This window comes from Myotis daubentonii, chromosome 1, assembly GCF_963259705.1.
Source record: "Myotis daubentonii chromosome 1, mMyoDau2.1, whole genome shotgun sequence".
Classification (NCBI taxonomy): Eukaryota; Metazoa; Chordata; class Mammalia; order Chiroptera; family Vespertilionidae; genus Myotis; species Myotis daubentonii.
This window is the reverse complement of record NC_081840.1, coordinates 211311346-211336863: the sequence shown is the minus strand read 5'-3', so window position 1 is coordinate 211336863 and position 25518 is coordinate 211311346. Positions and strand designations below refer to the sequence as shown.

General features: G+C 40.1%; 1 pseudogene; it reads left to right on the top strand.

Annotated features, from left to right (window-relative positions):
- The first annotated feature begins 1749 nt into the window (after nucleotides 1-1749).
- On the top strand, nucleotides 1750-9449 carry LOC132241118 (prefoldin subunit 2-like; annotated as a pseudogene).
- Nucleotides 9450-25518: the final 16069 nt, after the last annotated feature.

Below are 25518 nucleotides of genomic sequence, written 5' to 3'. Positions count from 1 at the left end.
TTATTGAGAGCTAGAATTTAGAGCAAAGGCCAGAATTAACTTTGGCTTTTGACCCTCATGCCCCTCTCTCCGTGTCCCTCATAGGAAGCTGCCCTGGCTAATGCATGGGGGACAGAAGTAGAGAGGATACATTTAGCCTAGAGATAAGAACCAATGAGAAGCAAGAAGGGGCAGTTCAGCTGGACAGAGCCCCTTTCCCTACTCTCATTCATTAGATCAATCACTTCACCTCTTGAGGGGAGAACCACCAGAGAAGGGACAGCCAGAAGTATTCCCCAATATGTTCTCTGCTGGGTAGGAAGCAGAAGTCATCCCCCTTCCAGAATGGAAACAGAAAAAGAATGTGTCCTTCCTAACAAGAAGCCCTGGAACAGGGTGTTGATCCCATCAGGCTGGCTGTTTGCTCTCTTGTCTGAGATTGCTTCATTTCTCCCTCTAATCCTTTGCAAATACCACTGCTTAATTAGAATCTTTCCCCTTCTCCACTAAAATAAATCTCCATGTGTTTATTTACTAATATTGAGCTACCTAAAAATCACAACTTAAAACTTAGATTTGTGTCAAAGGCAGACACACCAAATGCAAATAGCTGGGTGGAATAGGGCCTAGTAAATGGAATAGAACTCTTAACATTCATTGGTCAAAGTCTTCACTCCATGTGCATAAAACTGTGTATTTTGAGGCCATTGTCATGCCTTATAAAGTCTCCCTGGAAGAAGTTAACATGCCCCCAAAGCATCAATGCAGGTATTAATATACATACTTAGAAAAAAATGTAGGTCATAATATATTACTTTAAATTTTTCAGGAATAAAATTTTAGGTAAATGTGTGTTATTACTATATGGAACATTTTCTTTAAAGAGGTATTCATTTAAAGTAATTTAACTCTAAGCTTTTGTTTTACTTACTGGTATAGTACTTCCATATATTGAAAACCCACTCAATTTTAGAACAGAGGGTCAGCAAGCATTTTCTGTAAAAGGTCCAATAGTAACTATTATCGGCTCAGAGGTTCATTTCGTCCCTACTGGGACTTCTCAGTCTGCTCTGCTAGTGAAGTCTGAAAGCAGCCAAGGACAATACAATTTTGTCCTTGTATGACCCTTAAATGACAATCTTCATTAGTTTTTATCTAGATTGGTTTACCAACCTTTGACCCTTATACATGTTTCAATATTTCTACTAAAGATATTTTTTCAACTTTTAGATCATTTTACTACATTTTTGTTTAGCAACATGTATTTTTTTCATAAGGCATACTTTTTCTTTTCCCTTGATTATTAATAAAGTTTGATTATTTTTGACATATTGGTCATAACAAAATGTATAAAGTAAGTTTCTGCTTCATAAATAGTCCACAGCTGAGTCTGACAGCTTGCACAGTTAAACAGTCAAGAAAGTATTAGATGTATGGTAGAGGACTTATTAGATGAAAAGTCTTTGGTGAGTTGGTTCCTTAGGAAGAACCTAAAATGTGAAGAAGCTCTATGTCAAAAAAGAAAACCCTGTGGTCTCAACTCTAGAAACTTAAGAAGTATCTCCTTTATATCTTTAGTTTTTATTTTAGGATGCCTCTTCTATACATAGCCTAATAAGTGGAAAGAAAGTTAATAAAATATTAATTATTAATAATATGATAATAATATCAATATATTTATAATTATATTAAGTTTATAGTACTATATAATATAGCATATTATTATTCTACATAATATTTACCGAATAATATGATTATACTAGATACCCGATGCATGAAATTCATTCAAGGGCCTTGGCCCCCGCCGCTGCCGCAGCTTGGTCTGGAAGGTAGGACATCCGGAAGGACATCTGGTCTAATTAGCATATTATGCTTTTATTATTATAGATAATTTGTTATAAAGCAATGAAAATGTTATAGCTATATGATTAATAATAAAACATTCTAATTTAATTATAATTACTATAATAATTATGAATATATTAATAATATTATTATTTAAAAGGCAGGCATAAGGATGTATGCACACTTGGACCCAGAATACCAATTTAGATCCAATTTTGGAAAGAAACTTGTTAGAAGATAGAAAGTGAAGTTTGTATTTCAAAGTACAATGAAAACTGCCCTGACCGGTTTGGCTCAGTGGATAGAGCATCAGCCTGCGGACTGAATGGTCCCGGGTTCGATTCCAGTCAAGGGCATGTACCTTGGTTGCAGGCACATCCTCAGTGGGGGGTGTGCAGGAGGCAGCTGGTCAATGTTTCTCTCTCATCGATGTTTCTAACTCTCTATCCCTCTCCCTTCCTCTCTGTAAAAAAAGCAATAAAATATATTTTAAAAAAATAAATAAATAAAAGTACAATGAAAACCATTATTCTAGCTATGAACATTTTCTTTCCATAGTACAAGTTTAAAGACAGATTATTTTTCTTTTCTCAGTTTGTTCCCCAAAGAAACAAGTGCAGAAGGTGAGAAATAATAACGAAGAATAAGACTAGGTTTATCTTTCCATCCCCTCTAGAAATTTGTCAAACTGCCATTAGTTGGAAACACCTATTGTTTTCAAACAGTGGTAAACATTCTGCAATGGTTGATCATTATTATATTAAGAAACTTATTGGGGTGATCAGGAATGCTTTCCTCTGTAATTATTAACCATGGCAGGCTAAATTGGGTCAAGTTAGCTACTTAGAGATACTCTGCTCACTGAGTCATTTATTTTGTTCACTAGAAAGAGTGAAGAGGGGAGAGATGCCCAGCCTAAGGTAGTTTTCACTGGAAAGGGGACACGCAGCTCCAAGGGTGGCATGCACAGAGGTGGCTGCCTTGTTGGCCAGTGATTTGAAGTGAAGATTAGACAGTGTTTCTCAAAATATGATTCACGTGGAATCTACCTAAGAATCACTAAGATTAATTATTTAGAGTGCAGATTTCTAGTTCCCACTTCAGAATAACTCAATCAAAATATCTGGAATTGGAGTCCAGGAATCTGCCCTTCTTTCCAATCATCTCCAGGTGAATTTTATACCTGGGAACAGTTAAAATGTACTGAATCAGTGGCTTATTCTGTAGAATTTGCTACTGCTTCATTCTCCACTGGAAAGTTCAAATAATGATCCACTAGGTCTTAGGAAGACCTTATTTAAAAGGCAACTTCTCCAAGTCAACTTCTCCAATAACAGAAGCAGTTATTCTTTATTACTTTGGGATTATTGAACTTTGCAGATCAAAAGATCCCCTGAATTACATATAAAATGTGAAGTATTCCTCTATTTTTCTGGGACAAAGGTCTTCAGCTTTCATCAGATTTTCAAATGGCCCTCACCTCCCTCCCAAATTTAAAGATCAATGCCCTAAAGAATCAAACTCATCTAATTGCAACTGATTAATCCTCTTGGAGACTTCATTTACATGGTCAGGACAGTAAGTCTTTTACTTGATGACAAGAAGAATTAGTCCTTCAAATGTTTGTGCATCTTTCTAATCATAAGTTTTTCATTTACTAAATTACTACCTGTTTCTGAAGTAAAATGCCATGCACATTTATGCACATTCATCATCAACCTAATATCAGAAGTCTGGTTCTAAACTTTCCATCAACTGAATGCAAAATTTATATCAAGAAAGGAATTAGATAAACTTCTGATTACAAACTGTACCCTGTATTTCATACCTATTATCTGTCATAGATTCTACTTTGATGAAAGGAAGAGGCTTTTATGACCGTAATTGCCGGTAACACTTCTTCTGGCACAATCTCATTAGATATATTGCAGGTCTTCATTGTTGTGAGGTGGTCTTTGCACAAAGAGGTTATAACAAGAGAAGAAATGAAGCTAGATGAAAATGAATAAGTATAGAACCTACAGCTATTTATGTGTTTCTGGATTGGCGATCAAAAGCTTTATTTGTGTGTCAGGAAAGACAGCCTCCAAGACAAAAGAAAACTCTCCATAATGTGAATTTTACAACAGGTAAAACCTTTAGTTAATATATACCTAAGCTGAAAACAAATAACTATGGCAAACCAATATTCTCTGACTACAGAGTCAAAACATCAGTACAGATAGTAAATCTGGGTAGGAAAGAAGTGCTCAATTCTCTTTGGATACAAAGAGATAAAGCATTTGGCTCAACAAAACTTCCTCAGAACAAAATTTTGAGCCCCATGGACATTGTAGAGATGTCTAAGCCCTAATGATAGTATTCCAGCTGAGTCTGTCACCTTCTAGTTTATATCTGTAGTTGCTAACAATGTGTGTGATGCATAGAGAACACTCAATAAATACTTCCTTAATAAGCACATAAATAAAAGATAACTAAAGGAAATAGTAGAGATTCTAAAGTTATATTTTAGTAAATACATGATCTATATGAAAAAATCCCAGTGGTCTAATATAGTATACTTTATTTCTTGCTCACAAAAAATGTCAATGCATAACAATGTCTTGGCCTGTTCCATGCAGCAATTCACAAACCAAGTCTAATATAAATTCTGGTATCTTTTTCTGTGATCTTTACATCTAGCCAAGAGTAGGAAGAGTGAAAATGGGAGAAAAAATCATGTGAGGTTTGATTGGGCCACATCTGGACATGGCATATAAGACTTCCACCTACATTTCATCAGATGGTCAGATCTCCATCATATGGCCCCACTTAATTACAAAGGAGAAAGGAGGCTGGGAAAAGTTGGAGGGCTGTGTACTCAGGAGGAAGAAAATAATGGGTTTTGATTAACAATTCGCTTGTCTCTTACATACCAGAGTTAGGGCCAAGTGTTTTCTTAGGTAGTGAGAATCTATATAAACTAGTGGCCCGGTGCACAAAATTCATGCACATTAAAAGGGAATTAATTAGAGGGAATATTTTAATATTGCTATTTGCCCTTTCTCTATAATAGAAGTGTCTGGCCGGCCCCACCCCCATTGGGCAACACTCCAGCCGGCCCCACCCCTGTCAAGCCCCACCAGGCAGGGGACAAAGCCTCACATGCCAGGGCAGGGGCATGGCCTCAGGGGTTCACGGCCTCAGGTACCCCAGCCCCAGCACCAGGGTGGGGGGCGTGGCCTCAGGTCCCTGCTGATTGGTCCTTAAGGCGTCATGGTGTTATGGTGTCATGGCATCATGACCATTTGCATATTAGCCTTTTATTATGATGATAATATCGACCAACTCATAACCAACTCTAAGATTTCTTACATACACTGTGGTCTCTACAATGGGATTTTTTTTCATTACCTGTTACCCTAAGTACTAAAATCAAACTGTAATCTTGAGCATCTTAGGTGTCTGCTAGTCTAACCACACAAAAAAAGACTTTTATAAGATTTGTTAGAAATTACTAAATGATGTGGCATTTTTAAACACTTAAACAACAAGCTGTTTGTTAAATCTCTTCCTGTTAAGATTGCCATTATAGCTCTGGAGCTTTTTCTAAAGAGTCCTAGATGTTCTAATACAAGCACTCCTAGTTCCCCTCCCCTTCCTGTAAGTATTAATCAAGCAATGAGCCCTCTCTTCACACTGTTTTGAAATGCACAGTGTATGAAAAGCCCTGTGAACTAATGGAACTACCTGCTTCAATCTCATATATTCACCTCTTTGACCTTGTGGGACCATTTCTTAATGAGATTATCAGCCATACATACCAATAAGATTGGGATTTATGCAATTACCTCTCAAATCTTAGCTACTCATTAGCAAATCACCTCTTCAGCAGTTAAATGGATTAACCATTTAGCTAAGGAGGGTCTTTGTTGCTTCATTCATTTTTATCTCTAATTTTTAATTATATTATAATAATATGTCTCATATTCATTGTACTGGTCACTAATTATGAGCAAGGTTTGTTATTTTTATAAGATGCTAAAATTCATTTTTTGATTAATTGTGAAGTTCCACTTATTTCCCACTCTTCTACCCTCATTTCATTTTTTGATATTTCTCCAGTATATTTGCTCTGTGACAGTAAAAAAGCAGTTAGTAAAATGCTTGTTAATAAACCTGAAGAGACACTTTATCTTTCTTTAGTTAAGGATGACTTCTCACTGGCAACCCACATGCATTGGCTCATGAACTTGTTACCAGAAAAAAAAATCTTGAGTTGGAATATTCATGTTTTTGAACGTATGTATGTTAACATTACTAAAGAAAAAATGGGGAGAGGCTAGCATATTCTACATAGTGAAGTGCTATGCATAAAGTGTGTTTAAGACTAAAGCATCAAAAAATCTTATTTTTGAAATGTTTTATATATCAGAATTATATTACAAGGTGTAATTCTGAAATATACTATCTATCTAAAATAGTGTCCTTTTTTAATGCTTGATCTCTTCCATTCTCATCTGCTTCAGTGATTCACTTTTGTTTCTCCTCTGTGATATGTTGCTCCTGGGAACATTTTAGATGTCATACATTATTGGGTCAAAAACAGAATGATAATAGGGTATTTCCATTGTTGCACAAAACCCATACCTTGACAGATGCCTTATATGCTAATACCAACAAACAAACAAAAACTATAGGTTACAATGACAACCTTCTTTCTAAGAAATTTCTTTAAGTTGCAACAGGAAAGAGATTTTTGTATTTCTCAACTTTTTATTTCTTTTCTCCTTACCCCTGCTGAAAGTGGAATCTTTTAATGATGGTATCCTATGAAAAGCATTAAAGAGTGACAAATGAAAGCTTGTCTTGTAGATGCTCCTTTCTAAACAAACTACTATTATAGAAGATTGTACTGATTGTTGTCCAAAGAGATCCACTATTGCCACCCACAGACACAGACAGCAGGAAGAACAATCTTCATAATGGAGCTGAGACTCCAGAGAATAGGGATATACAAAGGGGTACTAAAAAAGAGAGATTGTAGGAGGCTGGAGAATAAAGCAAGTCCAGAGAACCCGGCCTCCACCCAAGGTGATTCTGATTGAGCTATAATATTCCCAACAAAAGAGCAAAAACATATTTTGCACCAAACATTATAAATTATTGTATGTTAATAATTGACTTATGATACAATTATTTTTTAAAAAATATTTTTATTGATTTCAGAGAGAAGAGAGAGATAGAAACATCAATAATGAGTGAGAATCATTGATCAGCTGCCTCCTGCATGCCCCCTACTGCGGATTGAGTCCACAACACAGGCATGTGCCCTGATAGGAAGTCGAACTATGACCTCCTGGTTCATAGGTCAGCACTCAACCACTGAGCTAGACTGGCTGAGCTGATATAGTTACTTTTATTTGAGATAATAAACTATACCTGCCCATCCTTCCAGACACTGTGTATTAGGTAAATAAATAATGTTATTTCTAATGACCATTAACAATATCTATCAGTGGTAAATGTAAATTGGACATAATGTATTCATGCATATGACAAAATCAATTAGTCAAGAAAGTATTCAGGCATTTCCTGGAGGAGCTTTTACTCCCTAACGGATAATCAGTTTTGATCTTCTAGAGACCTGGTGAGCAAACAGACTTAAGATGCTTTCTATATAGCTGCTACCCATCTCACTTATTAGAAGAAATTTCCCCAAAGAAGGATATTTTGGTCACATAAGCTCCCTAAATCTTCCAGAAAATAACTGCATTTGAGAGGTCAGCTACTGCTTAGTCTCAGGGACAACATTAATATTCCCCTCAAACTTTCTCAAGTTGATGGCTCTATGATTAAGAGGATGATTTTAGTGGATTAATCTTTTCCACATGTCCTATGTTGCAGCTTCCTGTAATGGTTCTTACTTCATAATCAACAGACCAGGCATGGAAAAATGGGTAGGATTTTGGTTCTTTCTGTTTCTGTGACTTGCCCATTAAATCGACACTGGTAAAATGATCAACTGAACCTGACCTTAGAACAGTATTACAGGGAAATGATCTCATAACACTCTTTCCTTAAGTAAACATAACTCTCACTTCTTGAATAGAAGAAAGACTGAATTCCTAAGGATTTCACCTATGGAGAACAAAGTGTAGCTAATAAATTTTCATTAAATTTTATCAAGTAGTACATTTCAATCAACTGTTACATCATCACTAGAATCTTAGTTAGAAGAAACATATCACTGGCAATAAATGGAGAAAATGTTCCTGTTTGCAGTAAATGGTTTACCTATATTTATATTATTGCTAAGTCAAAATTATATACAAACACTTACTACACACACACACACACACACACACACACAAACAATATGCCTTTATTTTGATTATTAATGCATTCTAAGTCAAATTTCAGCAAATTATTGTGGATATCAACCAACTGATTTTAAAGATTATATGGAAAATTAAAAGACCAAGACTAGCCAACACATTATTGAAGAAGACCAAATTTGGAGGACTGATGCCAACCAACTTCAAGATTTATTATGAAATTACAATAAGTGGTGTTGGTGAGAGAATAGGCACATAGATAAGTGGAATGTGATAGAGGGCCCAGAAATAAAGCTACATAAATATAGCCATACGATCTTTGACAAATAAGCAAAAGAATTTCAATGGGGATAGAACTGTCTTTTCAACAAATGAGTGCTGGAACAGTTGCCTATGCATATGCAAAATAAAAAAAAGAAAGAAAGAAAAACCCACATATAGACTACATGTGTCACACAAATTAACTCAAAATGAATCACAGTCATAAATGTAAAATGCAAAACTATAAACTTTCTAGAAGATAACAGCATAAAACCTAGATGATCTTGGTTTTGATGATGACTTTTGAGGTACAACATCAAAAGTATCCATGAAAGAAAATGACGAATTGGATTTTATAAAATTCAAAATGTCTGCTCTGTGAAGGAACAGACGAGCCACAGGCTCAGAGAAAATATTTGCAAAACACATGTCTTATAAAGGACTTGTATCCAAAAGAACAAAGAATACATAAGAATGATAAGAAAACAAACAACCCAATGAGAAAATGATCAAAATTCTGATCATATATCTCACAAAAGAAAATGTAAAGAATGCAAGAGCAGCGGTCGCGCTGCAGGCAAAGGCAGTGGAAGCAGCACTGGGAAGGGAGCAGGTGATTGCTGGCTTCCACCGCCTAAGGCAGGAACAGCACAGTGGGGCCTAGCATCCCAGGCAGCCGAGCTGGAGATGGAGTTGAAGGAGCACAGCCTAGTGATCCATACACTGAAGGAGGCAGATGAAACCCCCAAGTGTTTCCGCATGGTTGGAGGGGTGCTGATGGAGCGCACTGTCAAAGAGGCGCTGCCTGCCTTAGAGAACAAGGAGCAGATACAGAAGATCTTTGAGACACTGACACAGCAGCTTCAGGCAAAGGGGAAAGAACTAAATGAATTCTGGGAAAAGCACAATATTTGACTCATGGGGGAGGACGAGAAGCCAGCCAAGGAAAACTCAGAAGGAGCTGGGGCTAAGGCAAGCTCAGCCAGAGTGTCGGTCTCCTGTGGACCAAGGTCTTTGAATTTTTTCCTACCTGACTCCCACTTCTAATTTCTCATTATTGTTGTTATTATTTTCTCTGCTATTATATTTTTTGTTAATTAAATGTTTTAGTCAGAATGCTTAAAAAATAAATACAAGATGGCAAATAGGCATAAGAAAATATGCTATCAGGGAATTTCAAAATAAAACAACAATAAGATGATATTATCTACCCATTCGCATAGTTAAAATCCAAAAAATTGACAATCCCAAGTGTTGGTGAGGATGCAGAGCTATAGGAAATCTCATTTGTTGCTGATGGGAATGCAAAATAGTACAGTCATTTTAGAAGATGGTATGGAATTGCTTGTGAAGTTTAAACATAGTCCCTACCAAAAAATCCAGCAATCACACTCCTAGATGTTTCATAATCAAGTTGAAAACTTATGAACACACAAAAAACTTGCCCACAAATGTTTACAGTAGCTTTATTCACAACTTCCAGAAAACAGAAACAACCAAGATGTTCATTCATAGGTGAATGAATAAACAACCTAATTGTTTATTTGTGGAATGGAATATTATTCAATATTAATAAAAAATAAGCTGTCAAGCCATGAAATGACCTCAAGTAACATTAAATGTATATTGCTAAATGAAAAAGTTACATAATTTATGATTCCAACGAGATGATATTCTTTAAAAAGGTAAAATTATAGAACTAGTGAAACGATCAATGATTGCCAGGGGATCAATATCCTGGGTAGAGGAAAGAAAAAAGTGAAGTACAGAGGATTTGGGGGGTGGAGGAGCAGTAAAACTTCTATTTGATACTGTAATTATATCAAATGATATATACATATGTCTAAAGCCATAGAACAATGCAACAGAGTGAACCTTCATGTAGACTATGGACTTTAGTTAACAGTAATAATGCATCAATATTGATTTATTAATTGTAACAAATATACCACAATAATGCAAGATGTTATGACAAGGGAAACTGTGCATGCAGGTTGAGAGTATATGGAAATTTTCTGTATTATCCTAAGTGTTGTATCTAAAACTGACTTTAAAAAGTTACATCAGTTATATAAGGAATTTCCAAAAATAAAGCTGAAAGACCAGAAAATATAATAGAAAAATAGGCAAAAGTTAAAAATTGGCAATTCACAGAAGGGGAACTCCGAAGAACTAACAAATACTGTATATAAAGATGCCTAACTTTGCTAGTATTAAATATAATGCAAATTACAATAGTCATGAAATAGCTCAATATACCCTTTAGATGGTTTTCAGATAATATGTTTTTAAAGTGGATTTCTGTGGTGGGGAGGAAATGAAGTTCATAATGTAACACGAAAAGAAAAGAAAATTAGTAAAACTAGAAAGAAGCGTAGACCAGTGATGATTGTGCACCATGAATTGAGTAATAAGAGAAACTCAACTCCACACCAGAGGTCTAAACCTTAAAATAGGAAAGTTAAAGAAACATAACAGAAAGCCTTAAAGACCATTGGAAACAGAGAGGAACCATGTGCTATGTGTCAAGCGGCAGAAGAAAGATATTTCTAAATGTCCTGGCAAAAGCTGTTTTGGTGAAAGTTGGGAGAGGGATTGAAGTTAAGACAGAAGCCAGTGATCAGTGATGAAAGTGCGCGGTGGTAGAGAAAATGCCAAAGGCCTAGAAATCTCTCAGAAATGGAGCAAAAGGGAAACTTTTAAAAGTTCAAAAGTTTCAATGGGGCATAAAAGAATAATGAAGACATTTTAAATACTTTGATTCTATATGCCCAGTGCCAGAGAATTATGGTAGGAAAGAAGAAAATTCAAGAAGAGAAGTTTAAAAGTTGAAATTGTTTTTATTAATTAAAACTGGCTATAGATGAACTGTACAAGAACTCTGGAGGAATGGCAAAAGGATGTTAGGAAAGCTCCAGGTAGAAAACAGATACAGAAATCATCCAATCGTTGAAATATAAGATATTCCACAAACACAGGAGAGGTTAAGGCAGTGTTCTGCAGTGGTTAAGACTAAGCTTTTTCTTGCTGGGAAGCTCAGACTTGGGATTTGAGCTCACCTTCACTGCTCACTGATAGACTCACCTTCCCCTGGAATGTGATTACTAAACCCACCTGTCCCTAGAATGGCGATGACTTACTGTAAATGTGATATGGCCCCAACCCAGAAGGAACACCTTGTATGGACATATACATTGACTAACCAACCAGCTCTCGCCCAGTACCCCAAGCCCTCGTGCCTTCCTCATTCTCCTTAAAAGAGTTCTAACTGTTGCACGGGCTGCTGCTCTCCCTTTGCCTATGTCACCTGGTTTTTGGCTCCAACTGATCTTTCACTCACTCATTAGGCCACTTTTGTAGCCTTGATCAAATGCTTCTTTAGATGGATGTTGGAAGGATTAAGTGAAATAATGAATGTAAATTCCTGTCACAGGATAAGTATCATTATTAGCAGCATCAGTACTCCAGGGCAGTGGTCGGCAAACTGCGGCTCACGAGCCACATGCGGCTCTTTGGCCCCTTGAGTGTGGCCACGAAGTTTCAATCGCACTGTACGTGCGCGCCTGCACGTGGTATTTTGTGGAAGAGCCACACTCAAGGGCTGCAGTTTGCCTACCACTGCTCCAGGGGATAGGACCCGTACTCAGTAAACCTTTGTTTCACCCACAACACCTATTAGAGCATCTAGAAAATGTATGAATATCCAAAAGGGAGAAAATCAATAATTATTGTAAATATATTAAGGATATGTAGATAGGTTATAGACATATGATAGATAAAAATATAGGGAATAATCAATGTTAAAAGAATTGTTTAAAGAAAATAAAGAAGTGACACTATCAGCGAGAGAATAAAAGACTATTTCTCATAAGTCAAAACTGAAGTCACTGTTGAGGAGAGAAAGTTATTAATACCTGAGGGGTTCTGGACCCAATTAGGATGTGTGTGGAATGAGAGATTTCCCCACTCGTCCAAGCAATTCTTAGTCACCAGTTGGGTGTCCCACAAATTAACTAAATTCTGACACTGTCTACCTAGAGATAACATCATATCCCACAGGTTAAAGGCTCAGCCCTACAAAACCGCCTTCCTTCCCCACCTCAGAAATCAGTTGTAAGTCTAGGTTGTCACCTGTGCTTCTGCTAACTGTAGATTAGGGTTCCAATGACCTCCTTCTTGGCGTTGTTTAATTTGCTAGTGCAACTCACATAACTGAGAAACATTTTATTTACTAGACCACTGGTTTATAATAAATGAATATAACTCAGGAACAGCCAGGTGGAGGAGATGCCCAGGGAAAGTATAGGGCAAAGCCTCAGGGTTCCCACCACTCTCCCCTATGGCCATGTGTTCACCAACCCAGGAACTCTCTGAACCCCACCCTTTTGGGGTTTTATGGAAGAATCATTACATAGGCATGATTGAGTAAGTTATTGACCATTAGCCATTGAACTCAATCTCTAGCTCATCTCCCCTTCTTAGAGATCAAGGAGACGGAACTGATCATTCTAACCTAGTCACAGGATAAGTTCCACTGGCAACCAGCCCCCATCCTTAGGTAGTGTCCAAAGGTCATCTCATTAACATAACAAAGACACCTTTATAACTTTCATCCCTTAGGAAATTTCAAAGGTTGTAGGAGCTCTATGCCAGAAACAGGGAAGAAGATCAAATATACATTTCCTATTATGAATCACAGTATCACTATACCAAATAGCTTATTTAGCATTATTTAAGTGATTCTAAACTCTCTGTATGTTCTAATAAAACATAAAAGCCAAGTATGTGTTCAGCACAATCTTATACTATGAACAGCATTATTTTGAGTTGACATATAGAGGCCTAAATTTTTTTTTTTACTTTACCCGAGGTCACACAGCTTACTAGCAGATCAAGGATTATTCAATTCCAAATTGAGAGCTCTTTCAACTACAAAAAAAATACACTTCACAATTAAGTGTTATGGTTTGCATTTGTTCTTCATGAACATTTAGTAGGATGCAGTTTCCCAATATGAGGAGAGGAATGCTGTGTGAAGTAGAAGTTTGCCAGGAGCACCAAGATTGTTCACATTTGGATGCGTGGGTGGGTAAATTCAGGCAACATCTGCTGCCCCTCCATGGTCCAGCGCTCAGAACTATAAAAATGTAAAATGTTCTCTTTTTTTATAAATGAACAACCAGTCCCAAAGGAATCACTGAAGGGAGAAGACATACTTTAAACTGAAACACAGAATCATTTCAAAGCTAATTAGCAGCTACAAATGAGGAAGAGAAAAGTTCAGTGCAGTGTATTCAGAGCAAGGAAAGAGTGAATCGGCAGACTGTGTTCTATCCATAGCCAAACTATATTATCCAACCCAGTGCTACTCACCCCTTTGTTCAATTGTTTGTTTGACTAGCATGGCCTTCGCAGCACTCATGAAGTAATGTGAAGGAAAGAGCGTAACCCTCCTCCCCAGTCATTGCAAAATGCCTCTTTGGACTAGGCAGTCATTACATGAAGAATTGTATCCAAAAGCTGACACAAGTGGTGAATCCATAGCTGAGTCCTTGCCCGTGTCCGATAGGTGCCCATGGAGTTAGGGGAGTCTCAGACAAAATCGCACATGGCATCTCTTTTCAGTCCAGCCTCTACTACCCCAGAAGGTGGACCCATTCTGAGAAAGGAAGGCAGGAAAGGAAGAGAAATGAGTGAAAGGGGGACATGAAAACAGAAGGGTAGGAGATCTCCGTGGGGTCACAGTCCTTGCTCACAGCCCATGGTTTTGTGTAAGAGCTGCTGTTGACCACCATGCTGCATCTATGGGAAGCATGTGAGGAGCCTGGGAGCCATAGAACCTACAACAGTAAGACATCTTATGCTTCTTCAGTGAGTTTGCTTCTACTACTGGTTTAGAAAACAGTCATTATTTGGTCCCTCCTCCTACTCCTGTATGCCTGACCCAGAACATTGTCTTTGCTAAACTTGACCCACATTATCTACTTACAGGAGAAGGGAAGAGGGCTTTTTCTTTAAAGCAAATAAGTAATTATATTAAACTAGAGGCCCGATGCACGGATTTGTGCACACTGAAAGGAAATTAATTAGAAGGTGGCCGGTGAGGGCAGGACTGGGTGAGACGGGCCAGACACACTCTGGGGCCATTCTCCTTCAGTCCCTCCCTGGCCGGCAGCACCTGGGACAGCGCTGGGGCTCAAAGGGCATCTGCGGAGTGAACAGGGTCCCTCTGGCAGTGGGGTCCCTTGGCCTGGCCTGTAGGGATCGGACCAAAACCAGCATTCCAACATCCCCTGAGGGGGTCCCGGAGTGCGAGAGGGCACTCTGCAAAGTTGCTGTTGCTTGGCAGCTCCCACGTTGAGCGTCTGCCCCCTGGTGGTCAGTGTGCATCATAGCTACTGGTCAGTCAGCCGGTCGCTTAGGCTTTTATATGTATAGATTGTGTACCATTAAATTATAGACTACTAACTGGTATATACAAATTTAAATAAATGAAATCATTAGCGAAAAATAGAGAACACTGAAAAGGACAGACTGGAGTCCTTAAGTTGCTAAAATTCTTTTCAAAGCTGCCACAACACACTTATCCAAAGGTCATCCTTCTAGCAACTTTGTTTCTCTGTAGTATAATCAGAGGTCATTTTTCTTAAGCTCTGGATGTAGTACTCATCACTGAGCACTTTACATGTTGTATCCACCACCACTAATGCTGTATTCACCACCACTAAGGTGCTTAATGCTGAGGAGAAAATGTTTAATGAGATTGTAGCAGAGACTGTAGTTGCTTGCCATAGCATCTTTTCAACCCTTCCTCCTAACCAACACTTAGCTGGGCACATTGCTGTCCATAAGAAAAGACTACATGTCCCACATTGCCTTGCTGCTTGGGATGGCCATGTGACTGAATTTTGGCCAATGATATTTAAGAAGAGCGTAATCTGGAACTTCTGAGAAGTGTTCTAAAAAGGAGGGGTCATGCATTTCTCTATTTATTTTCTTTTTCTTGGAATGAACTATCTGGAGAAAAAAACTGGCTGGAGTTTCAGTGGCTATTTTGGAATATGAAGTAGCACTAAAACCATTAAGGTCATTAAAACCATTCTCTAAGATGCTAAAGAAAGAAGCCAAATAATAACATTAGACTTTGTGGGCTTAGCAAGTCTCTCACTTTTCTATCATAACTACTCAACTCAGCCATTATAGCAAGAAAGTAGCCATAGATCATACCTAAAAGAAAGGACATGTTCCAATAGAACTTTATGTACAAAACAGGTAGCTATCCTATGGGCACTAGTTTACTAAGCCATGAAAAGTGAATTGGGAAGGTGGAAGAAGTGTGTATTTTGACAATGGAAAAAGTGTTATATAACCTTTGGAGGATACATAACCTCCACATATTTATATAAAAAGAAATCCATTTTGTTTAAGCCATTTTTATTTAGGGATATTTCTCTATTACTTAGAGTGAGAACTAAACCCAGTCATTCCAAAAATGGGGTTCCTGCATCAAAAATGGTATAATTTTGTGGGTCAGTCAGGCAGTTAAACATTAAATTTCTAAATAGTATGGAAATTTTGATGATAACAAAATCAAAGAACAGAGAGGAGAAGTGTTTAATCTAGATGGGAGAAGGCAAGATTATGGAAAGGCCTTCTAGAGCAGGAGGCATTGAAGATGAGTTTAACGTATGATGGGAAGCTATCCAAATGAAGCACATGGCAGAGAGCCTTCCAGAAAACAGCAGCTGTATGTATGCACAAACGTCCCAAAGTGGTAGAGCCAGATCCTGAAGAGCCTTCTATGCCAAATAAAACTTTATCCTAAAGGTTTTGGCTCATCAAAGAATGTTTAGGAGGAAATGCCTCAGGTTTGCTTTTAGGAATATCAGTTTAGCTACAGGTATGAGGATGATAGGAGATGTGGAAGGTAAAGGTGGTGGGATTAGTATTGAAGCTTTTGCCAATAATCCACAGAAAAGAGGATGGGCCTGGTTAAGGGGCTGTAACATTAATAGATCTGGGGGAAAAATGGGATTGATTTGAGAGAGAATTCAAAGGTAAAATTTCTGATGGATTGGATTGAAGAAGGAGGGCAGTAAGCAAGAAAGAGAAATTCAAAATGAGGCTGAGGTTAGTGGCTTGATCAACTGGAAGACTTGGTACCATTCATAGAGGTCATGATACATGACAAAACAAGAGACAGATATGGAATCAGAAGACTGGGACTGAATGCCCAGCCTTGACATGAACAAGCTCTCTGAACTTTAGCAAGTCCCTCATCTTTCTGAGTCTCATCTAAGTGTATAGATAGTAATGCCTGAATTACCCAGGACTAATGTAAGGCGTATGTGAAATAACAAGGTATTATGGGCTGAATAATTGTGTTTTCCCAAAACTCATATGTTGAAACCCTAACCTCCAATGCGACTATATTTGGAGATCGGGCTTTTATAGAAGTAATTAAAATTAAGTGAGCTCATAAGACTGGGGACCTGCTCCCCTAGAATTGGTGTCCATATAAGAAGAGACACCAGAGAACCCATTCTTTCCACCATGTGAGAATAAGCAGCTGTGGGCAAGATAGAAAGGGAACTTTCACTGACCTTGTTTGACCTTGATCTGGGACTTCTCGCCTCCAGACCTATGAGAAATACATATCCATTAAGTGACCCGGCCTGTTGTATTTTGTTATGGCAGCCTGAGACATAAGATAAGTATTAAGCACAAAGCCTGTCACATATAAGACACCCAATAAATGTTTGTTCATCTCTCCAAAAGTTAGACCTTTCTACTACACATAATACCAAAAATTCAAAACTTAAAATTAATGGTTTACCCAGTGTCACAGATCCACAGCAGGTCAGAAGCAGCAAACTGGAAAGGTTGATAACAGGGTTTCAGAAGCTGCTCACCCAACAGAGGTAGAGACAGAAAATGGTTTGCTATTGAGAAAAGGGCCAAAGCCGGGCCAGGAGTAGGAAACTGACTGGAGTTCATCATTATGATCCTAGGATATCCACAAAAGCTAAAAATGCCTTCAATTACCTCACACTTAAGCAGGCAAGAAATCAAGCTATACCTTTTAAAAATATATCATAATAAATATGTCTAAATTTTGAAAGCGTTGCTATTTCAATGGGCCGTACTCATTTAATTAGAAATTTCACTTGTACAATGTATCTTTTTCTCCAAAGATGTTAGCTAAATGAGGCATACATCTATTAATAGCCTTTTGCTAATTTAGGTTTTGAGTTCTCTAGATGTTAAATGATTGTTTTAAATTTTTTCCACTTACTAAATAGTAGGACTTCGGGGAAATAGTGAAATGAATTAATTATATCGATGTGCTTAGAAGTGCAGGGCCTTTGGAGGTCAAACAGCCTGGAGGGGCCTCCCTCCTGCTGCCATTATGCTCCTTAGCCTGGATACTTGGTACTTAATCTTTCAGTTACAGTTCTGTCATTACTTACTGTAGCACCTCCTAACCCTATGTGCTAATGTTTCACACTGCCCTTGTCATTTCATATGTCACCTGTTAATGAGCCAATTTCTTCCTCTAGACTATGAGTCCTTAGAAAGCAGAGCAGTGTCTTAACTGTCCTTGTAAGTCCAGTGCAGCAACAATGCTTGGCCCAAAGTGAGCTCTCAATAAATGTGCATTAAGTAAAGGCATGAATTAAACCCAGCCTTTGCTGGCAGCTACAATTTTTCTTTTTTTTCTTTTTTTTCTTTTTTTATTATTAGTTAAGGTATTACAAATGTGTCCTCATCCTCCCCCATTAACCCCCAACCTCCCCCCCACACACAAACTCATGCTCCCATCCCCCTGTTGTCCATGTCCATTGGTTTGGCTTATATACATGTATACAAGTCCTTTGGTTGATCTCTTCCCCTTACCCCCGCCCTCCCCTACTTTCCTTCTGGGGATTGATAGCCTGATCACTGTTTCTCAGTCTTTGGGTCTGTCCCTTTTCATCAGTCTATGTTGTTCTCTATAATCCACAAATGAGTGAGATCATGTGGTATTTATCTTTCTCTGACTGGCTTATTTCACTTAGCATAATGCTCTCCAGCTCCATCCATGCTGTTGCAAAAGGCAAGAGTTCCTTTTTTTTTTTACTGCAGCATAGTATTCCATTGTATATATGTACCACAGTTTTCTAATCCACTCATCTGCTGATGGGCACTTAGGCTGTTTCCACATCTTAGCTATGGTGAATTGTGCTGCTATGAACATAGGGGTGCATATATTCTTTCTGATTGGCATTTCTGGTTTCTTGGGATATATTCCTAGTACAATTTTTCTCTTACACCATCAATGAAAAATGCAAATGCAGCCTATTTTGAAGGAATGGGGTATCATGATGTTCACACTTTAATATTTCAACTGCTAAAAACCAGCTACATGAATGATTAAAACATAAAGAACACGTTTGCTTTCTCAAAACCTTTCATGAATCTCCACATGTCTGATCCCATAGTCATTTTCTGTTGGAAAATTTGGGGAAACCTCTGTAACCTGTGAACCATAAAGAGACGGATTATATCCTAATTTTTAGAGGTTCTGTTTGTTTGGTTTTTGCTGTGTGTCTTTGTTTTGTTTTTATTTAGAAGCAAAGGGGCATTTGGTACTTTTTACCTCACAGTATGTTTTTGTTGAGAAAAATAATCTCAGCACTCTTTATAAAGATATTAACTCACTCATAATCCCTTCAAAATATTTCCAGAAATATTCAAGTGATGTAATTGACCAGCCTTTCCTTGAAAAAAATAAACATCCCAGTATTCTGTAACCTACTGCTACTTTTTAAAATAAGTGTATTTAAAAAGTGCATCTGCTCACCTTAATTTGTTCTTCGCCTTTGAAAGAAGCCCTTCAGATGTGCACATAAACTGCATCACTGCCCTGGCCCCTCAGGTCTAGTTTGCAATTCTATTTGTGCTTTCTGAAATCCTGAAAGAATTATTCCTTGGAGAGATGAGAAAGGCAATATGTTTTAGAATGTGATTATCCAAATACAGAGATACTTGTGGTTCCTCCCTGAACACTGGGCACCGAGGGTGACTGGTGAGCAGGCCACACTAATGAGTGCTGCGATGTCCCCAGGTGCCCCTAATACTGTATGTTCTCTCTCCGTTCTGCCCAGGTCTCATGCTAGCCATGCTTTTGGCCTCGCTTCATAGGTTCTCACACTAATTCTTTGTTTCTTCTTTTCTCTGGATCTAGCCATAGACCAGATTGAGTAGCATCTGTACAGCCCGACATAAAGGTATTGCTCTCTACAAAGATAAGGGGTGGGGAATATCTTTCTGCCCCTTCCTCCACACAAATTGCTCACTTTTGAAAACTATTAAATTGACTTTTTGAAGCGGTTTCTCATTTTCATTATTTATTTTTTTTAAAAGACAGTTGAATATTCGATGGAGTCAATTCAGAGAAATATAAACTCAGCCAGGGTATGTTAGCATTAAAAAAAAAAAAAGGAAAAGAAAAGACAATTTAATTAACAGATCATATTGTATGAATGCAACAGCTTCTTGCACAAAGAAGGGCTAAGTGCTAAGCATTTACTTTTCCCGAGTGCTAAGCATTTATTTTTCGCAACTGGTTCCAGCAGTATTTAGGAATCAGTGTTGTATTCACAAAAGATGCACATGGAAGCTGTAGGTTGAGTAACACAAATGATGCTTAAGATTATTGTCATTACTTAATGGCTCTGGTTTAAGATCCATTGATTTAAGATATAACAATTTTTATGTAAATAATTATCTCCTTAAATACTCCCTCTTTTGTGCTTTTGATAATCGGAATAGTTGAGTATTGCACTTTCTCATTCTTTTATTCATTTCTCTTAACTTCTTATTTTCAGTCTTGGGGCTGAAATCTGGATAACTTCAGTTACATCTTTCACTTAAGGATCATTTTCAACAATAAAGATTTTTTTAAAGCATTTCTTTCTTTAGCTCTGCCTAATGAGCTATGAAATTCATTCATAAAGTTCTTAACTTCAGTAGGCATATTTTGTTTTTCTAGAAATATATACTTATTAGTATTATTTTAAAAATCTGTCTTCTCTTTGGTGATTCTTTACTTCCTGCTTATTTTTATTTTTCTTTATTTTTTAATATGTTTTGTTGATTTTACAAAGAAGAAGCGAGAGGGATAGAGAGTTAGAAACATCAATGAGAGAGGAACATCGATCAGCTGCCTCCTGCACACCCCCTACTGGGGTTGTGCCCACAACCAAGGTATGCGCCCTTGACCGGAATCGAACCTGGGACCCTTCAGTCTGCAGGTCGATGCTCTATCCACTGAGCCAAACCAGTTAGGGCTATTTTTATTTTTTTAGTTTTGCTTTTTAAATAGTATCTGTGCATATTTTATATCTATATCTGGTGTTACTGGTTTCATTTGAGGTTCCAAAACTGCTAACTTGTTTCTTCTACTGAATTTTATTCATATATATCCTATCTAATAAAAGAGAAAAATGGTAATTGGCGTACGACGATACCCTTTTCATTGGCTAATCAGGGCTATATGCAAATTAACTGCCAACTATGATTGGCAGTTAACTGCCAACTAAGATTGGCAGTTAACAGCCAACAAGATGGCGGTTAATTTGCATATGTAGGCACAATGCAGGGAGGTGAAAGGGAAAGCAGGAAGAAGCCCCCTGCCACTGACAGTGATCAGAAACCCAGGGGAGAGCTAAGAGCTGGGGGGCAGGGCCAAGGCAGCCCCAGGGCTGCCTTGGCCCTGCCCCCCAGCCATGATCGGAAAATCAGGCGCCTTTGCCGCCCTGGCCAGTGATAGCAGGAAGTAGGGGTGGAGCCAGCGATGGGAGCTGGGCACGGTCGAAGCTGGCAGTCCCGGGAGCTAGGGGTCCCTTGCCTGGGCCTAAAGCGAAGCCCACGATCGCGGGGCCGCTGCAGCTGCGGGTCCCCGCTGCCTGGGCCGGATGCCTCAGACAGAGGCTTCCTGCAGGGGCAGGGGTGGAGCCTGCAACTGCAGGGAGCTGGGGGTCCCCTGCCCAGGCCTGACACCTCTGCCGGAGGCCTCAGGCCTGGTCAAGGGGCCGATCCGGTGATTGGTGATCGGAGGGTGATGAGGGTCAACTCCTCTGGCCGAGGCATCAGGCCTGGGTGGGGGGCGGAGCCGGGGATTGGGGGGATATAATGGTCCCCTTGCCCAGGGCTGAAGCCTGGGTCAGAGGCGTCAGGCTTGGGCGGGGGGTGGAGCAAGCGATCAGAGGGAGATGGGAGTCCCCTGCCCAGGCATGATTCCTGGGCCAGAGGCCTCAGGCCTGGGTGGGGACCAGAGCCAGTGATCAGGGGGAGATGGGGGTCCCCTGTCCAAGCCTGACACCTCTGGTGGAGGCGTCAGGCCTGGGCAAGGGGCCGATCAGGTGATCAGAGGGTGATGGGGGTCTACGCCTCTGGCCGAGGCGTCAGGCCTGGGCAAGGGGCCGATCCTGCGATTGGAGGGTGATGGGGGTCAACGCCTGAGGGCTCCCAGTATGTGAGAGGGGGCAGGCTGGGCTGAGGGACACTCCCCCCCACCCCACACACACACACCCAGTGCACGAATTTCGTGCACCGGGCCCCTAGTATATGTATATATATATATATATATATATATATATATATATATATATACACACATATTATATGTATGTATGTATATATATCCTATCTAATAATAGAGAAACATGGTAATTATCCATACCTCTGCTACCCTTCCCATTGGCTAATCAGCAGGATATGCAAATTAACTGCCAACCAAGATGGCCGCCGGCAGCCAGGCAGCTTGAAGCGAACAGGAGGCTTGCTTGCTTCAGTGACAGAGGAAGCTAACGTTCCCCGCCTGCCTTGCCGGCCTCTGAGCTTGCAGTTTAAGAAACATTGTAACAAATATAGAAGCTAAACAAAACCCCAGAAACCTGCTTTCAGCCAGCCGGGCTTCAGCCAGCAGGACCGCAACATTGTTTCAATTATAGAACAAACGCAGATCCCTGCTTTCAGCCAGCCTGGATCTCAGAGCTGGAGTGAGCAGGACCACAACAGTGTTACAATTATAGAACCCAAACAAACCAGATACCTGCTTTCAGCAGCCGAGACCTCAGAGCTGGAGCCAAGCCTCAGAGCTAAAGCTGGCCCAGAATAAAAAAGAAAAAAGAAAAAAAGGACAGGTTGGGAGCTTCAGTCACCCACCAGCCTGAAAACGGCCCTCAGCCCCTCACCCAGACTGGCCAGGCACCCCAGTGGAGACCCCCATCATGAAGGGGGTGTGACCAGCTCCAAACAGCCATCATCTTCTCATCCAGGCTGTCCAGGCACCCCAGTGGGGACCCCCACCCTGATCTAGGACACCCTTCAGGGAAAACCAGCTGGCCCCTACCCGTGCAACAGGCCTCTATCCTATATTGTAAAAGGGTAATATGCCTCCCAGCACCGGGATCAGCGGAGCTGCGAGGCCTCCTGGCCCCTGGAGCGACCAAACCCCCTGATCGCCCTGCGGCTCTGTGTGTGACAGGGGGCGGGGCCACAACCTCCCTATCCTCCCTGCTCTGTTCGTGACAGGGGAAGGCGCCCCAAGCCCCTGATCAGCCCTGCTCTGTGCCTGATAGGGGGGAGCTCTCCAACCCCCTGATCGCCCTGCGGCTCTGAGTGTGACAGGGTGCCGTGCCCCAACCCCCCCGCCCAGGGGCCCTGCTCTGCGTGTGACGGGGTAGAGCCATAACTTCCCCATCGGCCCTGCCCTGAGTGTGACAGTGGCAGCACCCCAACCCCCTGGTCGGCCCTGCTCTGTGTGTGACAGGGGACAGTGCCCCAACTCCCCTATCGGCCCTACTCTGTGAGTGACAGGGGGGAGCTCCTCAACCCCCTGATGGGCCCTGCTCTGTGCGTGACAGGGGGGAACTCCTCAACCCCCTGATCGGCCCTGCTTTGTGCATGACAGGGGGGAGCTCCCCAACCCCCTGATTGGCCCTGCTCTGTGCGTGACAGGGGGTGGCGCCGCAACCTCCCTATCGACCCTGCCTTGAGTGTGACGGAGCGGCGCCCCAACCCCCCAATCGGCCCTACCCTGAGCGTGACTGAGGGTGGCATCACAACCTCCCAATCTGCCCTGCTCTGTGTATGACAGGGGGCGGCGCCTCAACTCCCCAATTGGCCCTGCTCTGAGCCCGACCAGGGGCTGTACCTAGGGATTGGGCCTGCCCTCTGCCACCCGGGAGCAGGCCTAAGCCAGCAGGTCGTTATCTCCCGAGGGGTCCCAGACTGCGAGAGGGCACAGGCCGGGCTGGGGGACCCCCTCTCCCCCGCGAGTGCACAAATTTTTGTGCACCGGGCCTCTAGTGTATATATATATATATATATATATATATATATATATATATATATACACACACACATATACATATATACACTGAATGGCCAGATTATTATGACCACTCCATCAGTACTTCATTGACACTTCCAAAAACACTGAATATTGAAAACTTCCTAATACTCTCAAGGTTTTATTATTATTATTATTATTATTATTATTATTATTACTAATTCCCTTCATTGTACTGATGGGGTGGTCATAATAATCTGGCAGGTCATAATCTGGCCACTCAGTATCTATATACTGAGTGGCCAGATTATTATGGGCCACCTTTTGCTTTCAATACTGCGGCAATTCTTGGCATAGACTCCACAAGATGTTGAAAGGTGATGCGAGGAATCTGACAACATGCCTGATGAATAGCACTGTCCAGTTCTGTGAGATCTGATGGTTGTGGAACCAGCTGCCTGATGGCTCTTTTAACTTCGTCCCACAAATGCTCAATTGAATTGAGATCTGGTGATTGTGGGCCACCTAAGCAAGGTAAAGTCTCCCTCATGTTCGTGAAACCACTCCTGCACAATATGAGCACCGTGGCATTTTCTTGTTGGAAGAAGCCATTTCCATTGGGATACGCCATCAACATGATAGGATGAACTTGATCAGCAATGATACTTAAGTATGTTGTGCTATTCAGATGTTGTTCCACATGAATTAAAGGGCCCAAATCATGCCAGGAAAATGTGCTCCAAACCATAATACTGCCCCCACCAGCTTGAAGGGTTGTATTCATGCATGTGGGGTGCATGTTTTCATGCTGTTTCCGCCAAATTCTCACTCTGCCATCTGCATGATGCAACTGGAAACGTGATTCATCAGACCACATGATTTTTTTCCAATGCTCAACTGTCCAATCCTTGTGTTCCTGTGCGAATTGGAGATGTTTTATCTTGGTAACTGCAGACAGTACAGGTGTTTGAACCGGCCTTTGGCTTCCATATCCCATACGATGCAGTGTACGGCTAATTTGCCTACAAACGTCAGGTGGTCATAATAATCTGGCCACTCAGTGTGTGTGTGTGTGTGTGTATATATATATGTTTCTCATTTGTATCTAACTTTTTCTTAAATAAATGTTTGTATTTAGGACAATTTCAGATTTACAAAAACATTGTGAAGCTAGTGCAGCATTCCCATGTACCCCACACCAATTACTCCTACTATCAATATCTTACATTAGTCTGATATATTTTTCACAACTAACAGAGCAATACTTATTATTAGCTAAAGTCCATATCCATATTTAATTCAGATTTTCTCAGTGTTTGTCTAGCATACTTTGTCTATTCTAGTATTCTATCCAGAAAACTACATTACATTTAATGGTCATGTCTCCTTAGGTCCCTCTTGGTTGTGATAGTTTCTAAGAATCTCCTGGGTTTTATTGTCTGATATTCTCAAAATTAGACTAAAAGTATGGGTCTTGGGAGGGAGACTACAGACATAAAGTGACATTCTCATCACATCATATCATAGGTCTATGCTGTTAATATGATTAACATTGCTGTTAATCTCAATCACCTGGATGAGATAGTGTTTGTTGGTTTTTTTCAGCATAAAGTCACTTTCCCCCCATTTTTCATATTGAAGTCTTTGAATTCAGCTTTATATCCAGAAAAGTCATTGATTTTCAGTGTGTACAGATTGTTCTTCTTGTTAAAGTGGGAGTGATGACTTCCAAAGTTAGTTTGTCATTTCCTCGGCATTGTTGTCCTATTTTATAGT